The sequence below is a fragment of the Motacilla alba genome, chromosome 18 (genome assembly GCF_015832195.1).
Source record: "Motacilla alba alba isolate MOTALB_02 chromosome 18, Motacilla_alba_V1.0_pri, whole genome shotgun sequence".
In the NCBI taxonomy this organism is placed as follows: domain Eukaryota; kingdom Metazoa; phylum Chordata; class Aves; order Passeriformes; family Motacillidae; genus Motacilla; species Motacilla alba.
The window spans coordinates 3,411,553-3,432,811 of NC_052033.1; the positions used below are offsets into that span (position 1 = coordinate 3,411,553).

A 21,259-nucleotide genomic window follows, 5' to 3' on the forward strand; every position below is an offset into this window, starting at 1 on the left:
GGAGCTGTACATTCCTATAATCAGACTGTTATCATTATCCTCAAACCAATGGAATTATTTTCTCCTCTAAGATTAAACTAAATTTTTAAGAAATCATCTCCAAAAAAGTGCTTTAATACACAATATGAATCTGACAATAAGCAAAGTGCAGCTAAAATGATCAAAGAATTAAGAGGAATCCAATTGTGCTACACATATGAAAAAGATTTTTTACTTTTTTTTTTTTTTAATATCATCTTCTTATCCTGTCCTGCAGAAATATTCACACCAAAGAGACAGTAGATATTTACTATATGGCCCTCAGCCTCTACCATCAATAAATAGTAAGGGCATCTGCATTAATCTTGCTATAATACCAGAGAAAAACTATTAAGAACTATCTAAAGGAAACCAACGGAATCAGAAAAGAAAATATTGATGTTTCATTCGCCAAGAAGCTGAAAATCAGTGGAGGAAGCAGATTGTACTTAATGCAATTTAAAATCTGAAAACAGAGCAGCAGTTTTGGCTGTACTGAAACATGGCTGTAGCAGCAGCTGGGAAGGATCTGCTGAGCAGCTCTTGTGATTTATATCTTTGAGAGCTCCATGGGTCACTCAACATAAACACCCTTGTTTGTCTCACACATCCTGCTAAAAATGATTAAGATTTAAATGAGGTTTCAGGTCTGTGAACTACAAATTCTGAGAAAAGGTAGTGTAACCCAAAAAAGCACAATAACAACGTATCTTAAAAATACTGTGGTTAAAAATATTTAATGATAATTATTTCCCTGTCATTCCTCCGCAGAATTTAGATAATTTCCCCCAAATCTCCCAAAAGTAGAAACAAGAATTTTAATTTTGTGTGTGCTGCTTGTTTATCACAGTGACAAACAACTACAGCTTTGAAACTCAAGTACAATGTCAGCATAAAAAAAGATCAAAAGGAGTGAAATCAGATTTCCCCATAGGGCTCTACCCAACTTAGCTTTGTATTAATTAAAATCAGTGTATCAACAATGAATGCTTTTTCCTTATAAAATATCTATTATAACCTCTTTTTGGAAATGGGGATCTCTGCCCTTTTCAAAACTGCACTTCACAAGCTGATCCTACCTAAAAACAAATCCTAGAACCAGAAGGATCTGTGCACAGCAGTAATGAAGTCCAAGTTGTAAAATCAGCAAAACCTCAGGAAGAATCTTTTAATCTGATTCAGGAAACCATTCCATCAGCAGCATGTATGGCAGGCTAGCTGCAAATGTTCAAATATTTAGCCAGGTTGAGACATTTATGAACAGCAATTTTGCACACATGCACATGTGTTATTCTGCCCCAGAAAAATTGTTTTTGTGTTTGGAAGGAGAAAAAAGCAGCTTTTTTAAAGGAAAAAAATTGATGAAAAATGATGAGACTCTTGAAAACCAGGCTCATTCATCTATAAAAGTCAGATTTTATGTTGTGATGGTTACTCACATCATATCCATTAGCTTCAAGTCACCTCTTCTAATCTGAATTCAAGAGAAGAGCAGCAAGCTGTGATTTCCCAGAACTGGCTGAAGCATTTTAGCCACACAGGCAATATCATGACAAAAACATCATCTTCAAAAAAAACCCCAAAAAAACAACAACAAAAAAAAAACCCAGAAAAAAACCCATCAACAAAACCCCAAAACAAACAAACAAACCCACAATAACCCTGCAAACAAACAAAACAATAATAAAAACCAAAGCCACACACAAAAAACCCCCACCAAACTTAAAACAACTTCAAATACTGCCAAATACTGACAAAAGATGATAAAACTAAAGAGGTTTAATACCTTCAGGACTTGTAAATTCAACTAACACAGTGAAAAATGACACCCACTGGGCCTGTGAAAGCCTGTCTGTGTCAGTGTAGGGATGGTCACTGAGGAATTAGTCACAGAGGAGGGATTCCAACTCTGGTCTCAAACCTCCAAATTCAGCAACACCATTCCTAAACAGAAAAAAACACAAAATACTGCCTGGCAAGTCCTTCTTGCTGATGCAAATGAAGAGGAGACATTGCCACTTTAATGCTCATGGAACATGAAAAGTTGTCCTGCTCAGCCAAAATTTCAATTTGTTTTCCTGCTCCGTTGAAACATGAGAAAACTTAATTTTGGGTGGATGTAGAGAATATGGTGCTCTGATTTTTGCTGTTGTTTGTGCTGTACAGCTGCCAGGGGGGTGAGAAATAAAATTCCCTCCAGGCTGATCAGAACCTCCCTTGGATATCAGAGATCCCAGCAGCAGAGGAACCGAGGGAAGGACTTCCATGGTCCATCCACACACTTTGGGTGCTTGCCTGAGTGCCAAGATTTCAGCACTGCAGCAAGTGTGACACTTCAAGCACTTGAATGTGAATTGGGCTGTTTATAATAACCTCTTCCCTTCACTTCCAAGGGGAACTTCTCACATGTTTCATACTGTACCACGATGCTGTGTTTATACCAGCTGCCACTCAGGCAAGACACAAGCCAGGTTTATACACAGTATCTGCAAAATGTAAAGGGAATAAGTGTTACCAAGCAGCTGGACAGTGTTTTAATTCAGTGGGAGATGGTTCTTTCACTTATATCAGGGAGAATCTGGACTACCTTCACCAACTTCAGTGGAATTGCTGCATCCAGGGCACAGCTGATGGGATGTTTGTACATCTGATCCATCCTAGACCTCTGCTGCACCTACAAGATGCCCTGCAGGCAGGCAGAGGGGCTCTGGGAGGGGAGGAGGTGCATTAGGTGCCCCCCCAAGCCACATCAGGGAGTCAGCAACATTAATTCATCACTGGGGTAAAACTCATTGTCATCATACCCAGAACAGAAACATTTCTGCTGCAATGGCCTGCCCAAACCCCAAATCATTTGGACATCAAGACCATACCTGAAGGTTTAGGAATTATAAATATTTTAAAGCATAGCTGCAATTTAAAAAATTTTATACACACAGAGCAAAATAGAATAAATACACTGCTTCAGCTGGAACAGACCCACAATGATCATCCACTGCCTGAGCACTTCAGGGCTGACCAAGATAAAACATGGTTTTGGGGGCACTGTCCAAATGTCTTTTCAACACTGACACACTCAGAGGATTGACCACCACTGAGGGAAGCCTGGTCAAAAAATAACAGACACTTTTATTGTGTCACCACCAAAAGATGATTGGACAAGTTTTACTCAGCCTCATCATATTACTTTGGATATTTCAGTGACAGGCTGGGCTTATTCTCAGTTTCCAAGTTGTAAAGTTTCCAACTTGCAAGCTTTCAGCCTGGATACATTTCTGCACATCCTTTCCTTTGGCTCATCCCTGTTAATTCCACTGGGCCCCACTGGACATCCCAAACCATGTTCAAATATTTAGCCAGGTTGAGACATTTATGAACAGCAATTTTGCACACATGCACATGTGTTATTCTGCCCCAGAAAAAAATTGTTTTGAGCTTGGAAGGAGAAAAAAGCAGCTTTTTTTAAGGAAAAAATGGATGAAGAATGATGAGCCTCTTGAAAAACAGGCTAACCCTGATCTTCCCTGAGTGCCTGCTCCCACAGCAATGGGACCATGGATGAGATGGCACTGGGAGAACTTTGCCTCTTGTGTCACTCACAGTCAAATGCCTGAGACTTTCCTTCAGGTAACACAAAACAAACCAGACATCCTTTGAAGAAAAAGGAAAAGAATATAACAAGATCGTCAAGAAAACAAAAAAAAGAATAAAACGGGAAAAAAATGGGGAAGACTCAAAACTTCCTCTGCTGTCACAGCTGTTCTGGGCTTTGAATTCTGTTTAAATATTGTCCAGCTTAACAGTCAAACATTCAGAGGAACATATTGCTGAGCAACAACCACCACCCCTGGACTCTCTCATTTCTGCTGCACCCTGAGACCTCTCACCTCTTCACACAAATTGAAGTAAATAAAGGAAAAGAAACTTTTGAGATCAGCGTCATGATCTAAGTATTTCTGGCAGAAGTACACTAACACAAGCTGTAATACTATGGAATTAGTCAGCAAAATTCTAGTTAAAATAAAAACACTTGTACCTTAAGGTGTTAGTTTGTCTTTGGAGCTACACAGAGCACTATCAGGAGAGCTATCAGAGATGTAAACCAGCTTATTCAAGTAAAAACCTCCCTGCTTTCCCCCCAAACCCATGTTTTTGCTAATCATGGCACTTTGCAGAAATTGCAAGTTACTCCAACTTTGGTAGTTTAGAAAAAACTCAATGTTTCCTGCATTAAACTGTGTATAAATCAGAAGTGCTATGAAAGCAGAATGGGTACAGAGAGACAAGTTTCTTTTACACTGCAGTGTTTTAGCAGAGGGAACCAACATTTAAAATTCAAATGGAGTTTTTCAGTGATGAACATTGATACAAAAATTTGCTTTTCAAGCATATTTCATTCCTTCCATTTTTGGTAAATATGTCTGGGTCAATGTTCTTTTTGATTGAACCAAACAATGCAGATTTTTGACAAGCTTAGTGTTTCACTCATTTTTTCTGTCTTATCACCTGTTGTCACAATAGCCTTGTCATTCTATATTGTTCTAGACATAATTTCTTTTCTTTCTAATTTTCTTTTCTTTCTAAGACAGACTTATTATTGCTAAGACTAATAAGGTCAGTAGTTGGTATTTTCCAATTCAACATCTTTTCTCATTAGCCAGCTGAAAACTCAGGACACTCTCAGCACTGCAGCTGCTTCACAAATCCAACCACGATTCTAAACATCAACATTTCAAACAGCAAAAGAATGTCAAATCCAAATCCATTTCATCTTAAAAAAACATAATCTTGTCAAGAATGTCCTTCATGTTCTAAATATTTCCATTTAGCCAGAATAAACCATTCTCTGGACAAAACCAAGAAAGCAAGGCTTTCAAAAGCAGGAGAGAATGAAAACCTTCATGCTGTATTTTTGAAGCCATTCCTGAGCATGCAGTTTTAAAACCAGTCTCACCCAATCCAGTTAAATTTTCCCAGCTCCTGCAAGAGCCCTCAGACAGCAAATGGACCCCACAGCTTTACAGTAATTGTGGAAATGTAGAAATGCATCCTCTGCTACTGTGTGGGCCTGTGCTGTAATTCATTTTCAACAGCTGGAGCAGAGCATTACTTTGCCATTTCTGCTGCTTTTCATAAACAGGAGGAATTGTCCTGAAAGCCACTGGCCCATGTCCCACAGCTCCAAGGCTGTGCAGCCCTCGTGCAAAACTGACCCTGGTGGCCACCAAGACACTCTCACCTCCCTCCTCAGCAGGATGGGGGAGAAAACAAGATGAAAAGCTCATGGGTCAAGATAAAGGCAGTTTAATAAAAATAAAAAGTGAAGGCTGAGCATGGAAGCAAATTAAAAAAATAGAAAAGAGATGATTTATTCTCCATTTCCCAGTAGCAGGGAATGTTTGTCGGCTTCCTGGGGCCTCAGTACACAGAGAGGCTGCTGTGGAGAACAAATGCCTCAATAACCAATGTCCCCTTTCTTTCCTCTGGCTCTGAATCACTGGGTTGGAAGAGACCTTCAAGATCATGGAGTCCAACCCAGCCCCAGCACCTCAACTCAACCCTGGCACCCAGTGCCACATCCAGGCTTTGTTAAACACACCCAGGGATGGTGACTGCACCACCTCCCCGGGCAGCCATTCCAGAACTTTATCACCCTTTCTGGAAAAAACTTCTTCCTGATATCCAGCCTGTATTTCCCTTGGTGCAGCTTGAGACTGTGTGCTCTGGTTCTGTCAGTTCCTGGAGAAAGAGCCCAGCCCCAGCTGGGCACAGGCACCTTTCAGGGAGTCACCACTGAAGGTGCCACCACACTGGAGGAACATCCCCGGGCTCAGCCAAGGTCAGGTGTCCTGGCCATGTCCCCTCCCAGCCCTGCAGAAATTTGGGATCCCTGGCCAAATCACTGTGTGGTAGCCAAACCAGCCCAGATATCAGAGCAGAAGAGTGAGGAAAGCAAAGTGCAGCCCAGCCAGAGCCAGCACACCTTGATTTGTACATGAAAAAACTTCTTAACCAAAGGGCAATGCTCTGAGGCTGCCCTGGTTTTGAGTGTTTGCAAATATTTGAAGGTGTTTTGCTGGCAGCTAATGGCAGTGAAGAAAAGCATGACTACACATTCTGTCCTCAGTTAAGAGGTGTAAATAGCTTCCCCCTAAATTCAGCAAAAGACACAACATTGTGCTAAAAAACTCCATTAAATAATCCACATTCTGATGACAGATCACAAGTTTCAGTACTGTACGGAGAAAACACTTAAAAGAAAGGCTCTTGAAACTCACAGATTATTTATGTCACCCTTGGGCATTTCTTTCCTGGTCTGAAAATTAAGAGAAATTGTTAACACAATCTTCTGATCAAAGAGCATCACTGGGTAACAGAACATAAATTTTGTTTTTTGTGTTTGAAAAGGTAAAACATCAGTGTCCTCTGGGAAGATAAGAAAAATAATCACAAGTAGGATTACAAAAGAAAAAGTCAAAGATAAAAGAAGAACTAAAATTCAGCTCTGCTGGATATGCCCTCAGCCTCCTCTGCAGATGCCCCATACCAAAAATGCCCAGACACTGCTCAGGTGCAGGTGGCCAAAATCCCCTCAAGATGACAATTGTAGCTGTTGACCAGTATCCAGCAAAACCAAATCAAATTGAAATTTCAGTGTGGAACAGATAACTGAAGCAAAAAAGAGGAGAGAGAAGGAGGGAAATGGAGCAGGAGGGAAGGTGATGGAAATTAAAGCACCTTGTGAAAGGCCTCTGGGCAGGACACAAAAACTGTAGATTAGACTGAAAAATCTACAAGGCTGGGGACAGCAAGAAAAGCAATTGCTTAGCTTTGCTTCCTTTGATGCTTTAAGTAGAAAAAACCCCCAAATTTTGCATCGGTAAAGAAACTAGAGTATGACATGAAAAATCTGTTGCTTTCATCAGCTTATCCCATCACAGCAACAGTTCAGAACAGCCCAAATTTCACCCATCTACACAGCCCAAAGGAGGTGATGCTGTGTGTATGGCTAATACTTTTCAGCATGTTCTAACACATAACTCCACACTCAAGTCTAATTCACATGAAGTCATTTTAAAGAAAACAAAAGTAACATGATACACCAATTTATTTTATAAATGTCTGCACTTACAGACTAAAACATGAGGATTTGTTTTCAATTTAATCTACACTGTTTAACTGATGAATTTCCTAAATTAGGCTACATCAAATAGAAACGTGTAAATACATTTTCTCACTCTTTGCCCAGCTGTAGATGCTATTAGAATATATCAAAAATCTCCTTTACAGATTTCATACAATACATGGAAGATGAAGAGAATAACTTCAATCATTAATCAAAAATTACTTCTTGCCATTAACATTTTTTTTTTGGTGTCACAGAAAGCAGAAATTACAGAGGAGTAAGGTTTCTATTTATCTTCCCATAAACATTGCCTCTCAATGGAATCTGCTCCAAGGTTAAGGTCCAGCCTGGAATCCCCCCCTCCCCTGGCTGGAGGCACTGGGATACTGGTCTGATATAAGGGTCACAGTAGCTGCTTAGGAAGAGGTCTCAGGGGATGCACTCACACAGAATATAGATTTGGCATATACCAAAATAAATCCAACCAAACAGAAAGCTTGTTCACAGTTCCGCCTCATTTCGTATTTGAATATGGACCACATGTTTGGGGATTAAGCTGGTGAACCCAATCTGTCTCCTGCAGGAAACAGCAATGAAACAACTGGGCTACAGAGCTGTCAATTATTTCATACAGAGCAGCTGTGCACCGAGCTGAGCCCCAAACACAGGCCTTCCTGCTGGAAGAACATCTTCTGTAACAAGAGCCTCGCACACAGAACACATCGAACTGAAGCAGTTATCTTCCCACAGGAAGAAAAATCCTACACATTAACACTGCAGAGAGGACACCCACAATTATAGCCCTTCAATGTCCCTTTTTCCATTTCATACTTTATTTACTGGGATTTAATATATTTTATCACTTATATAGGAAAGATTATAGGATGGGGAAGTTGCAGTTGTCCTTGCTACCTTGACTTTATTGCTGCCCAAATGATGTTTCACCAGACAGCAAGCAGACCTCTGTGGAGAAAGCAGCCTGCCAAATTCTAGAGTTACAGGTTAAAAACCAGACACGAGCAGCACAGGATTCATAAATCTCAGGCAGCACTAAATTGAACTGAAGTTTATTTTCCCTTTTGATCTCACTCAGCAGATTAGCCAGGCTTTCCCAGTGATCAGTACCTAATACTTTAAAGAAAGGCACACAGAAAAGCTGACAGTTTTTATAATTCATTTCCAATCCTGATGCCTTTCTTCAGGGGTTTTCAAGAGCTGATACTTGCCCATGAGTGCAGAGGTACACAAAAAAGATGGATAGCAAATCCTGATGGGGGAAAAGGCCCCCAGCACTTCTTGTCTCGCACTTCTAACAAATGTTAATGTTTTGAGTTATGTTAATGACTTATGTTAGCTGTGTTTAATCATATATGTTTTGTAAAAAGCTTCTGGGCAGATGACAGCTGGAGTAGGAGCCGCAATCTTGTTTATGAGGGACAAACTTGTTAAATGAACTATACAAAGAAGCCAATGAAGTCTCAGCTAGGAATCAGAACAGAGCGGGGGAAATAACCACCTGTACAATTCAGACAGTTCCAACAGCCTGAAAGCAAAGCACACTCACAAAGCTGCTGAAAATGTGTCTGTTACATCATCAAAAGCTGATTTCTGGATATGCATTCACTTCATTATTTGAAGTTTCCCTGCAAAACTTGCTCTGTGACTGTGTCACAGTAGCAGGGCTCAGTTTCTCCAATCTCCTTAAAACTGGGACAAGAAAACTGCACTTTCTTGCAGTGAAGAAACCATTTGGTCCTTCAGATCACTTCAGTGACCACTGAAACAAACAAGCACGAGGTGACATCACCTTGTGCTTAACTAATTGTGCTCGTATACCCTAACTGTGATTATCTAACAAACATCCCACAGCCACATGGACCCATTTCAGAGATGTCAGGCTGGCCACGAGACCTCTGTGTTTCTGGGTAGGAAAATACCTGCAGCAACAAGACCCAACTGTTGCAGTTCTGTTCCAAGCTGGCACTGTAAGAGTTTGAATCTGAAGATCCAGTGGCCATGAGTGTTTTCACTTACAATCAGACAGGTGGTTTTGTTTTTTTGTTTTTTGGGGTTTTTTTGTTTTTTTTTTTTTAAATAATAAATGCTGATGACAGAAAAAAGTCAACAAAGTGCACACCTCACATTCTAAAATCCCACTTCTTGTGTGCACTGTTTGCATCTGTCATGAATTTCCTAATCTGTGACAGAACTTTGTGATACAAGAATAGGCCCTAAAAAAGAGAATACTTCAAATAGAGTATCACTTCAAGAGATGAGGTAAATATTTTATTTCTCTTAGGAGCCACTGCCATGAGTGGTTCCAGTGCAATTCCTGCAGGTCAGAAGTCTGCCTGCTCTCAGTAATCAATACAGAGTTCTCCCTGTGGCTTTGGCAGCTTCCCCATGCCCCACTGTGGCAAGCATGATCTGAAAACTCTGAACATAATTCAGTATTGAGACAGGAAAAGAGATTAGAAATGAAAATCTTGTTCAAAGTTGATACTTATGCCAGACCCACCAAGTTGCTTAGAGAAAGCTTTATACAGGGAGTTAAAGCTGCTTTGTTAGGCAGCTTTAGAAATATTTTGAGCTGTGGGAATTTCTCCCCAGTTTGCCCTTCTTCCCTCCCTTTTTTAAGTAAGAACTTGTATTCAAGGCCAAGCTTCAGAAATCATACAGGGCCACTAGGTCATCTGCATTACAATGCCTGATTCAGCATGTATTTATTTCATAAATTATGTTTCATTGTAAGAAAACTATTTCCTGTCAAAATGGAAGTGCTCAATTTTGACAGTTAATTTATATGCCTGACCAAAAAAATAGACCCCAGTAAAAACCCAACTAACTTAATTTTATCTAATGTGGAGGCAGAGGGTACAATTAGAGAGTGATAATTTTATTATCTGGATCAGAAGATTATTTTTGAATGGTCAAAGAATGGCACTACATAGCTATAAACATAGAAATGGTAAAGATCCTGGACTAGTAGCCACATCTGTATTGGTTACATTTGTATTTTAGTAACAGTTTATTTTTTCCTTATGAAATCTACAATATTTACCTTAATGATTATAAGCTGAAAGTGATCACAATTTTTATCTTCGAAAACTTTTGTACTGCTCCCTTCCAATGTAATAGATGATTTCTAGAGCCCTGCACTGCTCTTGCCAAAGCAAAGGAATGCAATAAGTGAATAAAACAAGTAACATTGGTCATGTATCTGTGACTATAAATACATCAGTGCTGTCCAGTTTCATTTATGAAAATAACTATTCATAAAGACAGAAATTACAAAATGCCCTTTTCAAAATCTGAATTATTTCTCAGCAAAAGAGTTTCTCTAATTCTACAGTCTAATCATACTAAAAAGTATCTAAATTTGAGATATTAATATCAAGTTTTAATTTTTTTAGGAATATTTCCTGATTTCTACAGGTCTTAACTTTGGCCTTAGATGCAAACAATAATGCTTCAGAATACCAGCACTTGCAAATAGCTTGAAAATATAAGCAACACTGATAGATTTCATTCAATGAAAATGACATTAACTGTCAACAAACCAAGCACTATGAATGAATCAGAATTCCTCTTCTTTATTAAACTCTCCTAATCACACAATTACTGCTTGTTAGGACAAGTTCCCTACACAGTCCTTCTGTCAACAACAAATAATCAGCTTCACCCACCTGAAAATTCAGATAAACTATTAGACTAATAATGGGAAACCTGCATAAGTCCAGTCTTTGTCTCCATTCAAAGCCTTTTGAAGCAGATGAAAAGCCCCAAGTGGACTCGACAAGACTGAACTGTGTTCTCATCTGCTCACTTATCTCTGTAAGACACACACATTTTGGCTGGGCAGGCACACACACAATTCCCAGCTGAAAACATGATCCATTTTCATCTGACAACCTTTTAAACTTGTCACAGGAACACCAGTGTCCTCACATCCACTTCACCAGCAGCAGAGGCAGCACTCCCAGACATGAGCTTGTGGAGATTTCTGTGGAGACACAGAAATCTCCAGCACCAACAACACATCAGAGCCAGAGACGGCTGCCCCATCCCTGGGTGTGCCCAAGGCCACCTGGATGGGGCTCTGAGCATCCTGGGACAGTGGAAGGTGTCCCTGCCCATGGCAGGGGTGGAACTGGATGGGCTTTAAGGCCCCTTACAACCAAAACCATCCCAGGATTCAATGATTCTACAGAAGTTGTTCTGTACCCTGTGCTGGTGTTTGCGGGTCTCAGGACGAGGGAAGAGATGAGAATGTGACTCCGTGTTTCAGAAGGCTGATTTATTATTTGATGATATTATATTATATTAAAAATGCCATACTAAAAGTATACTAAAGAAATAGAGAGAAAGGATACATCAGAAGGCTAGACAAGAAGAATGATAATAAAAACCTGTGACAGACTCAGAGTCCGACAGAGCTGGCTGTGATTGGTCATGAAGTAAAAACCATTCACGTGAGACCAATCAAAGATGCATCTGTTGGTAAACAACCCCCAGACCACATCCCAAAACAATCAGATAGTTATTGGTGACATTTCTTTTCTGAGGCTTCTCAGCTTCTCAGGAGAAAAATCCTGGCAAAGGGATTTTTCATACAATATCATGGTGACAGAACCCTTGACCACCTCTGGCAGCTTCCCACATTTTCTCCAGTTTCCCAGGTGTACTCACAGGTGATTGACCTGGGCCTCACATACAAGTTCCTCACCTGGAGCTATGCATCTTGCCTTAATCCACCCTTAATTGTTGCTGCAATTGTGAACCCTGCACACCGAAGCATTCTGCTCTTCAATCTCCCTGCCACAGTTCAGTGATGGAAATCAGATCAGGCTCCATCATTTTCCCTAATACAAAACTGAAGAAGTCAACTCAAATTAAAAATGTCATGCACAGAAATGCATCTCCAAGAGGCTAGCAGTGCTTTTTATAGAGGATTATGGAACAAGGCACCTCAAGCTGTGATGATATTAAAATAATAGCACAAACTGTAGGAGAAGAGCTTTGCTGAAAATCTAACATAAGGGCAAATTCCCAAGATTAAAGGATTTAAACAATGAGCTGCCAAATAAGGCTTCTGTGGGTACTTACAAGATGAATTACTATTTTAAAATCCATACAGAACTTTCCTGTGCTGCCCAGTGAAAGCCAATATGGCCATTTGTCCCATCACTCACTCTAACAACCCAGTCAAAGCATGTCCCACGAACAACTACAATATTTAACAGACCCCAAATGCAGAGGTGTCTCCTTCCTGTGGGAATGAGACATGGGAAGGACATTAGAATGTACAACTGCCAGATCCTCAAGGCCTGGCTTTGGATTCTACATAGCTACGATCACAGAAACGACAGTTGGAATATGTAAAACTGAGGAGAAAATAAATTTACTGGAACAACCCAAAGTTTCTGTAGCAGAATAAACATATCCAGTAATTCTGATGTTCTGCTGCCTGCACAGCATAACCAGAAGAAGAATTAATTAGAGACCTGTTAGAAAGAAAGTAAACAAGAGCCACACACCCACATAAGTGCTTTTGTCTTCTGCTCTACACACACAGCATTTAAGAGGAAAAGGCAATATATTGCATATTGCCAAAAATATGACAAGAGCCATTACCAGTAATCAGTGAGGTGACACACACAGTGTCAATGTCTAACGTTTCTATAACAGTGGTTCCTAACTGAAATTATTCTCTCCTGCCAGATTAAATACCTCCAAATCATCACCTACATTGCATAACTTCCTGCTATTTCTCTTCATCCTTCATTACCTTTCATCCTATTCTATCTGAAAGAGAACATTGTAAATACTTATTTCCCCAGTATTTACTGGGAAATTCTCCCAGTTTCCCGGTAAATATACTCCATAGCTTTGCTGTGAACCTGACAAGACATATATATGTGTATATATGTACACACAAACATCTGGAAAACACCCAGTGCCTGCAAGTGCAGAACTGCATCTGCTGCCTCCAGTTATTTGGGTTTTTTATCTTGACACTGGGCTCAGTCCTATGCTGGATACAAGTAGAAATATCATTTGCTTTTGATTTTTGAAGAGCTCTAAGAAAATTAGAAAAGCTCCAAGAAACTTCAGTGTGCACCTCTAACTTTAATTGTTAGAGCCTTTGAAGCTCTCAGCAATCTTTAATTGATTGATACATTTCCATCCAGTTCAGTAATTCAGAGGTTAAAGGGGAGAGACCAGAGGGAGGAGAGAGACTTCAGCAACTTCTTGTAAGTATTGAATCGTAAATAAAGGTTTAAGCCACTCAAAATTCTATCTTTTGTGCAGATTTCATAAAGTCTTCACAGATATCAATTAGTATTATTCAAGGACTACAGGTGTCTCAAATTCCTTAGATGCCCTGGTGATTTTAAAGTGCTTTTAATGCATGTTTCTATAACCACTGTTATGCTTTCTAAACAAGCAAATTAAAATTCCATAGATTGGGAAGGCAGGGATTGGTGCACTTCATTAGAGTTTGATCCCTTCCACTTTCTGAAAATCCATTTTGTTAGGTAAGACTAAGCTTCTATTGCATGAAATACTTTACTTTTTCTTCCCCCCCACACTCCCCCAAATACTTACTTCAAATTAGCTCTACAATTTCCCCAAGAAGCTTCTCAAAAGTGGGTACTTTTGATTTAATCCAGGGGCATTGGTCTAATGGAGGGCACACTGAGCACACACATCTTCCACACCCCCTAACAAAACTAAAGCCAAATTACAATTTCTTTTCTGAAGGGAAAAAAATCACAATAATCACTTGAATTTCCAGACGTAAATACTGATTTCCTTAATAAGGAGGAGTTAAATTCCCCTACGCCAAATAAGCATGAAGTAGGAATTGGTAGGAAATAAACAGAATAGATTAAAACTAGTGTTAAGAGAATGTATTTGGATTATCTGTGAATAAATCAATTGAATGCCTAGAGGCATTTCAGTAACATGGGGGTGATCAATTCATTTGCAAGATAAACTGATAGTTTGTATTTTATTCCTCTGCATCAGCAGAAATCTTTGCTAGCAGTTAATAAAGTTATCTGCCCTTTTAGAAGTGTTTTCTTCATACTTGCTTGTTCAAGAACAGGAACAAAACTCACGGGCAAACGCCTGAGTTACAGCTAACATCAAGCTAGGATCAGCTCAAACTGAGGAAAAGGAAAAACTCTTGTGTGGGTGATGCCCTTGAAGTTTTTCAATAGACAAATGTCAGGTAGGTTTCACTCAGAGTGCAAGAATACTGTAAATTCAGACACATCCCCACTGCCAGCTCAGTGTCCCACATACCAGAGCAAAAGGTACAAAAAAAGGTATCAAAAGGGATGAAGGGTATGAAAAAAGGTATCAGAGCAAAAGGGCTGAAAATGCTCTGTTAAATCACTGCCTGCCTCACCTCACTTGTGAAAACCCCTCACATCCTCCAGTGGCTAAAACTCAAGGTGGGCATTTGCCCCCAGCCCTGGATCCTGCCTCGTGCTGTTCCTTTCTCTGTGAAAGGGATGCTTGTGTCTCGCTGGAAGCCTTTAGAGAAAGGTGATTGTGAAAGTGAAGCCAGACAAACAGTTGGCATTGCAGGGAAGTCTGTGCCCTAAGCAGCAGCAAAGCAACACAACATGCTCTGTCCACCTACAAATCATACATTCTATGTTTTATATATGATATGATATTTAGAAAAGACATTAAAAACCATTACCAGTTACTGTGAAAGACTGGCTGTACAGGAACCACTCCCCTGTGTTCTCCTGAAATATATACACAATTCCCAGTCATTTTTGTCTGGTACTTTACTGTATAAACAGCCTGTTAGAAAAGTCACCATCACCAGCAATCCTCCCCCCAGCTGAACCTCTCTGCTGGCTTTGCCAGACTGTCCTTTTAAACAGGAAATTGAAACACATAGGTTATCTTTTTTTTCTTTTTAAATATAGATACTAGCTTGGTTTAAACGTTTTTGTTTTTTTTTAAATATGACTTTTAAGTCTTCCTCTGAACATACAGCAAACATCAAGATTACCCTTCACCTAACGCCATTAACACAATGCTAAAAGAAAAGCAGAACTTTATATTCATACATCTGTAATCAAGATTTAATTTCCTTCCTTTTTGCTTAAAAATAACGTGCATATACAATACATCAGATAAGCTGCAATCGTCAAATGTAATTTTAAGAACAAATTTGCTTTATTCTGGTTCTTGATGTATATCTAGGGTGAGTATAAGAACTGAAAACCACTGCGTTAGAGGGTGAGAGTGACAGGAGCTGGTGACATCAGACAGGGAGACAACACATTGAGGCAAGGCAAAGCAGAGTGAAATTTGGATAAATAACTAACTTCTGTCAGGCTGATTTGAGTGCAAGTGCTGCACCATGAGTTGGGCAGCACTGACCCACAGACAAAAGGGGAAGAGTAGCCCCATGTTCCCCATTCCCACCATCCCTTCCTGGCCCCAAAAGCCCAGCCCCTCCCTGGCACTGCTTTTGGCCCTCTTTCAGCTCCAAGCTGGACTGACAGCTTGCTAAGCCAGTAAAAAGGGAGAGAGGAAAAAGGAAGTGAGAGGAAGAGGATCTTGGCTGGATGGATTGGTGGCAGCAGGCCATGAGATCAGCTCTGCTGTGTTCTGTGGCTGCTCCACAATGTGAAGCTCTGCAGAGCTGCCTGAGCTGGTGGAGCTGCACCTGAGGCTCTGAGAAGGGTTTGCTGCTCTTCCCCTCCTGGCCACACATTCACCTCGACTTCCCTTCTTACAGCCCTGCTGTTTGAATCCTCAACAGTTCAGTTCAGCTTGTTAGCAAAGCAAAAAAGAAACCATTTATTTTCTTTCTTTATCTCCTACCAGCCCCGTAAGATCAACCAGCTCCTTCAGGGGAAGACAAGCAAGAGAAACAGCTCGAGGGAGGATGCTGGGCTCCTGCTGGAAGTCAAGTTTTGGATGGGAGTGAGTTCTTAGACAAGCTCAGCAGCTCTTCAGGAACCTTTGGCTGCAACCCTACAACAATTTCATTAACACCTGCCTGGTTTCTGCTGCCTCCCACCTCTGTGCTGCTCCTCCACACCTTGCCATTAAGCAAACAGGAAAACCTTTGTCTCTTTTCTTTGTGAAGGGCTGAACTGGCTCATCAAGAAGACGGCTAAACCCTTGCAGCAGCAAGGAAATGGGTGGGACCATGAAGAAGGGAGAGAGAGGGAGTAGAACCTTTGTAAGCTAAAATATCAAAAGAATTAGAGCTTAAAAACGCAGTTGAGTGCATTTAAATACAGGAGCAAAGACCGTACAGAATTACAGGTGTTTACTCTAAGACAAACTCTATGATGAATGATGCTTCATTAGAAAATAAAAACATCACTGCTGCCTTGTTTAGACCAACTAAGAGCAGAAATGAGCACACACAAGTTTACTTTACAAGTGTAAGAAAATAAAAGGTAGTTTGCAATGTTTCCTGTCTACTACTTCCAGTATCACTATTAACTAGAAATCTATGCATTCACTTTCCTGATTTTCACCGTTTTTCTAGATATAGTTTGTAAGTAATGCAAAGTGCCTGCAACACAGCCTTAAAGGTTGTAATGGAAAACAACCTGTGGCCATGGTGTGCCCTTTTCTCTGCAGCACACCCAGGGTACCAGCTCCCAAATGTTCTGAGAACAGCAGATATCCCCTGCTGTCAGCCATGAGTCCTCACAAGGTGCCTTCCACAGCAAGGACAGCTCTCAGTAGCTCCCTACAAACACAGTTTTACATAATAACACGAAGAAATACTGGATATCAAAGCTGCACTTGGATCATCTGTAAAGAGCAAATGACGTACAGATCACATGGCTGTTACTGCAGATTTCCAACCACAGCTGGATACTGGTGCTTGAAGTCAAGTCAGGCTAATCTGGAAACTATATATTACCTCAGCCCAGATCAGACTGAGTGTATTTTACTTTTAATCCCACGTACAAAATACCCCAGGGGAGTAAAATAGAGGTTATCATCCTAACCCAATTTTGCTTTTGCTGCAGATCTCATCACAGTCTTCCTTTCCCCTGAAATCAAGGAGACAGGACTACTCTGCTTGGAGAGAACTAGAAATTTGGAAATGCTGCAATCCTGAACCCTGGTAGGATGCCAGAAACAAATTCTTAATCTGTTTCATAATTATTACTATGGCCAAAAGGTGGCCAACATTTACCACTGATAATGTCTTTCATATCTTGGGGTTTTTCGTTTTTTTTTTTTTTGAGACACAGAACAATAAGGCTGACCACTTGCTTTACCAGAAAAAGAAACCCTAAAAACCCCCACTTCCTTCTGGTGTTCAAATTCACCACATCTATAGATTTTTTTTTAAGTTTATGCAGCTGACCAAATTCAGGACAAACATTACTACACAAAAAATGCTGACACATGGACAAAACCTTAGAGCAGCTGATCTTATGTGCATAATAATGAACTCCCTGATGGAGTTTTCAACTTGGAAGACCTGGTGTGTCTTCTATTTTAGATTCCTTTCAACAACTAAGGACCTCATTCATGAGGGAAATTTATCTTGGGAAATGCCCTGGAAGCACAGACTGTACTTTTCCTATGTACAGTGCCTTACTATTTTCTGAAGATTTATCACATACATTTCTCAGGGCGAGATTACATTTCGTTCTTTCCAAAACTGGTTGTACTTTACATAGAAAATGAAGCACCTTTACTAAAAAATAGAGGATTTTTTTTCACAGTCCTTCTCTTCTGAATAGTCTTACCTATTGTATAAACTTTGTAATTAAGGGATTTAGGCTCCATCATTTTATCTTTGTTTTTTATTGTCCTGTGTTTATTTACTGTTACAGCAGCAGCTGAGGGAAACATTTGGAAACATCTCACAAGGAAAAGTTCTTTTTGGCTTTTCACACTGTAAGTGTCCAGCCAGCTCCTGTATAATCACACAACAGAGAGTGAATTAGGAGTGTGGGTTTTAATTTATTGCAAGATTTCTTTTTTAGTTGGTTTGTTGGGGTGGGTTTTATTGTTTTGTTTTTTTTTTTTTTTTTTGGCAATGCAGATCTACAATCCAAAAACCACATCCAAAGTGTAGATGGCACTGGACTCTGCTTTCAGTTCATTCTTTACTTTGGCCACGATGTGAAGCATAAATCAACCCCCCAGTGGAATGTAGCTGAGGTTTGCCAACACTTCTGTGACACTGCCATGCAGGGATCTCCATGAGAAAACCAAAGAACAAGGATCTAGAGACACAGGGTGTATATTTACATAATTATTAAACTTGTTGAGAAATTGATCACACGTTACTCCCTCCTCTTTATGCTATATACTAAAATTAAAGAAAAATTAAGGGAAATTGAAATTTTCTTATACAATATTTATATTATATAACATATATATAATATATAACATATATATTATATAATAGATTATATATTTTGGATATAATATTATATATAATTATTTATATAATAATTAAATAAAAATAAAAACAAAAGCTAAGAACTGAGGAAAGAATTTGCAAGGCATCACAGGGAGAATGAACAGAGGGGGAACACTACAGACTTCCCAGGGTACTGTGACAACTCTCTCACCAAAATATCTGCTTCAATAAAACACCTAGAAATGGCACATTTTAACTCAATCTTCCAAGAGCAGACACAATACACACAGAACAAGCTGGAATTCATCCATAATTCCCCACCATGAAGACAGAGACATACATAAATCTCATCTCATTATGGCTCAAAGATACCAGACACGACAGAAAAGCCCAGTGACAGAAAGAGAAGCCCATCTCCCTGTGGCTACCTCATCTTCTTGCACTCTGCCTCTCACCCATTTCCTCTGGAAATACATTGTGGGCTTCTATAAACATCATTTTCATTTTCTTTTCAGGGAGTTTTCTATCATCAGTCCTTATTAGTGTGCCTAACTATGTCAACTCCACAGAAAAGTTCCAGCCTTCTCTCCAAACACCCCTCAGCTTCTTTCTCAAAGGCCTCTGAGGAAACAGAAGCAAACACAATATAAAAGCACTGGAGCATATGTCTATACACTTTCCACCATCAAAATAGAAAAATCACTGACCCAGAAATACCCTGAACTGTGGAAGGTTCTCTAAAGACCCCAAGCAATCAACAGAAACTATCTTGGCTCTGTACAAATCAGAATAATATTTTTCTTTATCTTTTTTTCTTCCTCAGACAAGTGCAATGGTAACCTCTCACTGCATGTGATGAGTCTGTGGTGAGAAGGCTGGAAGGAAGATCAGAGTGCCAGAAGCTGTAAAAAAGCAGAGCCTGACTTCCATGGAACTAGGGCTCTAAGCTGTAAACAAAAAGGATTGGCTTTAGTGTGTGCCTTGATGAAAAACCTGCTAAAACCTCTGCTGAGTGTGGTATCCAGCTGAGCAGGGTGGAACAGGACTTGTTCTCCAAAGCACAGGCTGGAGTGGTTTCACAGCAGGTGGAAAGGAACAGCAGAGGGGCATTCTGCCACAGCAGTAGGTGATGGGGCTACTTTGCTTTGCTGGTAAGAAAAGTAGTTTTTAATGTTCCCTGCTTTATGCTGGATTTGTTGGACTCCTAGTTCTGAAGCACATAGCTCTTTGCAGCACAACCTCAAGGACTCTGTGTTTCTCCATCTACTTCCACAACACTGATGGGTTTTTTGTAGGGCTTTCATCTCAACAAATAACTCAGAAAAATGATGCTTTGATTATTTCCTAACACAAAACCAGGAAAATAAGCACTTCCAGCTGCTGTCATATAATGACCACCTTAAAGTGCAGCATGGCTTCTCTCAAATTCTCTCAAACAACTGTTTACAATTGCTGCATCTGAGCAGCATTATGCATTTCCTTTGATTCTGATGCACAAAAAGAACTGCTTGAGACCCAGTCCTGCAGTGGATCAAGGAAATGCAAACAAAGCAAGTCCATCTCTCTTTAATGAATCAGAGAATATCCAGAGTTGGAATATCCACGAGAATCATCAAGTCCAAACCCTTACCTTACAAGAATAAATCAGCATCCACTAAGACAGCACTTCCTAAAATCTCTAGCATACAAAGTACTTGTTAATATTGCTACAAGTGTCTTGCTAGGAAAAGAAAAAAAAAAAAAAAAAAAAAAAAGTAGACTAAACCCTGAATTTTTCCTCATGTAGTCTTGTTATAATACATCTTTCACAGTTCTAATTCTCTAAAATATGAAAATATTTGGTCTTTTTGCAAGGCTATATTTTGAAGCTTATTACAAATTGTTTCTAGTTCAATCTCTCTCTCAACAATGTCATCTCTATTCCACGGCCTTCCTAAGTCAACACACCTTATCTCAGTGTTTACATGTCACAAAACAACGTGAACTTTCTGTTAAGTTTTAAGAATTCTTTACAGACCCATTTCTCTCATCAAGAGACTGGAAAAGATTTGGCATTTCCAAGGCAGACAAACCAGTAATGTTAATTTTGCCTTCTCCCCTCAGCCTCGGGCATATCAATCACCTTTTCTGAACTCCTCTTGTTTCAGTCTCTTCCCTCCCATATCTCTCAGGACAACTTTCAGAACTCCAGTGAGCTTCCCAATCCTTTTTTTTTTTTCTTATGGATTCTCTGAAAACCAACCCACATGCACCACATTTCTTATCCCATTCCTGGCCTCTGGCAGCCTCACTCTCTTTTGGACAGAGCAAACCATTCCATTAAATGTGGGATATGCTCCAAAGGTTCACAGCAAGCACCCAGGAATGCTCTGTGTGTGTGTGAAGAGCACTTGTGCATCAGGGCTCAGAAATTCCATGCTGAGTTCAGCAAAAAGACTGCTGGACCTTGCAACAGCATAAAGAAGCTGTCAGGATGAGAGAGGGAAAGCCATTCATGCTTGGGGAAGTATTTAGGTTTAAAACTATTCATTTCTGATGGAAAACAATCAAAGGCCAAGGAAAAAGAGGCATTTTGTTGTCTGCTGCATTCCAAAATATGCCTTCATTGATGGAACAGAGAATTCTGGGAGGGAGCGTGGCTGATGGAGGGGAGAGGATGAACACAGGGGATACAAAAAATCATCTGCAAAGGAGGAAAAACCATGGACCAAATGGACTGAGAATGGGAA

The 21,259-nt window shown here is 40.0% G+C and overlaps 1 protein-coding gene across 5 annotated transcripts in view; it reads right to left on the bottom strand.

The window, feature by feature from the left end:
• Positions 1 to 21,259, bottom strand: part of B3GNTL1 (UDP-GlcNAc:betaGal beta-1,3-N-acetylglucosaminyltransferase like 1) — a 106,060-nt gene that overhangs the window by 38,969 nt on the left and 45,832 nt on the right. The window contains exon 1 of one of the 5 annotated variants that reach the window (XM_038156792.1): positions 14,862 to 14,879. The exons of the other annotated variants lie outside the window; for them this stretch is intronic. The gene's annotated coding sequence lies outside the window, so the exon portion shown is untranslated. Of the gene's footprint in view, positions 1 to 14,861; positions 14,880 to 21,259 lie in introns of those variants that run through there. 5 annotated transcript variants of the gene reach the window in all.